We start from the raw sequence: 3,040 nt of genomic DNA on the forward strand, positions 1-3,040 counted from the left end.
AAACCAGAGAGCGTTGACAGAGAGGAGAAGGTAGAAATGACTCAGCCTGGAACTGAAAATATGGATGGAGGACCTCAGTTTAGCTTGTTTGTCGCGCTAGCACCGAGCTAATATATATAAGGCAATATAGTGTGTTGGACTCGAACCCACCACACTAAAGCAGCATAGCATAGCATGGGGCAAACTATGGCCATGTAGTTCCGTCTGATAACCTTTGGGGTAACACCCCAATGACTACCTGCAATTCTACGGCACTACTGTAGGCACATTGCTGCCTTTTGTGGCTATACAAAACATGTTCATTTGATTTAATTCACAAAAAGAATCTCAAATAATGAAATTTCACCTTTTCAGTTCTTCCTGTTCTTCAGCTCTCTCCAGAACGTGCTGTATGCAGAAGTTTCAATGGAAACCCTTTCCCATCTGTTTGTTTATGTTAGCTCCGCCCCCCGACATTGTAGAAGTTTCCAAAGTGGAATTATTTTCACAAACTACAGTTTTCTTTGGCAATATTGTTAGAACATTGTCATCGAAGATAAAAATAAAATTAATCCAGGCATCTCTGTTCCTGTGGCTGCTGTAAAAACAGCAGAACTATCATCCCTTGAGGAAGTGGGCAGAGCTTCACATTGGGTTGCCTTGTGTGGAGCTGGACTCTGGTTTAGGTTGCTAGGTGACTGTTATTGTGACGTCAGAATAACGTGCTTTGAGAAATACCATGTTTCCAGATACCAAAAAATTCATGTAATTACAGCTAAAAATGGCTGGGTGCATTTTTTGGGTGTTTGGACTGCTTCTCTAAGCAGTAGAGATACAAAAATAAGTTTAAAAACATGAAAAAAGTGAGTTTTGCATAATAGGTGCCCTTTAACAGTTTGAAAGGTTGGTACATTACCCTGATTAAAGACTAGCAGGTCTTCTGTCAGCAATTATTCTAATAGAGATCTACCTCTAGGGTTAATATCAGAGCTCCCCCAGCACACATGATGGAAATTGGCATCACAAACAATGAGTACTGGGATGCCTTTATCTTTAGCATAATCGACTATTGCCACCTCCTGGGATGGAGGTGGCTGCTGTGAATCAAATGGCAAATAAACAGAGGCTGCAATGATTGGTCTGGATTCGCCATTTTCCTGAATGTCCAACTGCACTGTTAAAGCATCACCTGTTGTTAGGTTGGGCAGTGCATTGCATCTTACACCTCTTGTCAGGACTACTGCTGCTCTGGGTCTATGGCTGCTCACATCATATAGAAGTGTGCCCCTAGGGAATCCCAGGCCTCATACCATAGACTTAACTATCCAAGGTTCCTGGATCAAGGCTATGCCTGTATGCAAGCTGTTAAAGCAGGCACACAAAAATGTACTTGCATTTTTACAATGATGCAAGTTGCTCTGTATAAATTCCATCATCCCTAAAACTACAGAGATTAGGACCCTTTTCTCCATCAGGTGACACCAACAACACATCAGTATCCTCATCACCTGGAGACCCCAGTGCTTGTGAGGCCCCAACCATTCCTTGCTGGGGTGCAGTCAAGGGACTGCCCTCGCACTGGGTACTCCCTGTAGACACTGCGACAGCAGAGGCAGAAGCCCTTGCAATCACTGAGCCCCAGGGCACTAAACCCTCTGGTTACCCAGGACCCAACACATAGGCGTCAGGTCCTGGGGCNACAGCAGAGGCAGAAGCCCTTGCAATCACTGAGCCCCAGGGCACTAAACCCTCTGGTTACCCAGGACCCAACACATAGGCGTCAGGTCCTGGGGCTGGAGAGGAGGTTGTTCCAGTCACAGTATTGCTGGCCTATCCAGCCTGGTTCCTCACCAGACAGGCCAGAGGCATGGTCATAGGACCACCTGCAACATCCGCTCACAGGCTGGGTCCTCTGAGATTTTAGAACCCCCTTCTATTGGGTACTGGGGGCCAGTCCCTTGTCTGCTCAGTTTTAAAATACTTGTCAACTTGCCATCCAATGGGGGTAGATGACTGACAAGTGTTGACTGTACCCGGGTTTTACATCAGAGTTTTCCCTTCTCCTAGGTAGGGTTGGGTATTGAAAGGGTTTAAATCAATACCAGTGCTAAATTGATACTTTCAAAATGGTACTGGTTCCTAAACGGTATTTAAATCAGTACTTTAAAAATAATTGAATAAAACAAACACACTCACAGAGTTTTATGAAGCAATGACTATTTCTTAGGCAAAGTCAAACTTGATATTGACCAACATATTAACTTAAAATCATTAAAAAATTTGTCTTTTGCACCAAATATTCCTAAAGCACTTGTTGTAGGTGGACGTTTCTGCATCATATTTTGTAAAGTGCAACCACACTTTGGACCGTTTTGTTTCATCACCTCTACTATAATATATAATATATAACTGTTAATTGCAGCGGGACTTGGTTAGCCCCTCTCCATGAACTCGGTTCTACTCGATTCACTTTGGGTCGGGTCGGTTCTGTTCAGTGTCCATGTGTCTTCACGCAGTGACTCCCTCACTCCGTGGGCGTGATAATGTGCAGACAGTCTGCAGCGGCTTTAACTGTTGTGTTAAATGATAATATAATAAAATAAATAAGCCGTGGTCTTACTGTTCGGACTTCACTTTTTATTTATTTATTTATTTATTTATTTATTTATTTATTTATTATCACGGTGCTGTTTAGCTAAGTGCTTGTGTAACTGTGGGTGGCCAGTTTGTTCTAAACCTCCCAGTTATCTGCTTAGCTTGGTCTCCTTCACCTATCTCCATGAAGTGTTTACAAGTTCTGCCTTCTTGATAACCAAAAAGGCAATTTTATCACTGCTTTCACCATGTTAATACATGTCAACCTCTTAAGAAGCCTCAAAAATCTGTACTGTAATGGAACTAATACCTTTATGTTTAAGCCAGTAATTCATGACATACTTTAATGACCTAAGTTTTCATGACATGCTGTTCATCTGCAGATAGAACGATTAAAGTCAGAACAAGATCTGCTAACAGCAATAATCATTCTTAGATATCACTTGTGTTTATCTTTGTGTTTTCC

The sequence above is a fragment of the Austrofundulus limnaeus genome, unplaced genomic scaffold (assembly GCF_001266775.1).
Source record: "Austrofundulus limnaeus strain Quisiro unplaced genomic scaffold, Austrofundulus_limnaeus-1.0 Scaffold2051, whole genome shotgun sequence".
Taxonomy (NCBI): domain Eukaryota; kingdom Metazoa; phylum Chordata; class Actinopteri; order Cyprinodontiformes; family Rivulidae; genus Austrofundulus; species Austrofundulus limnaeus.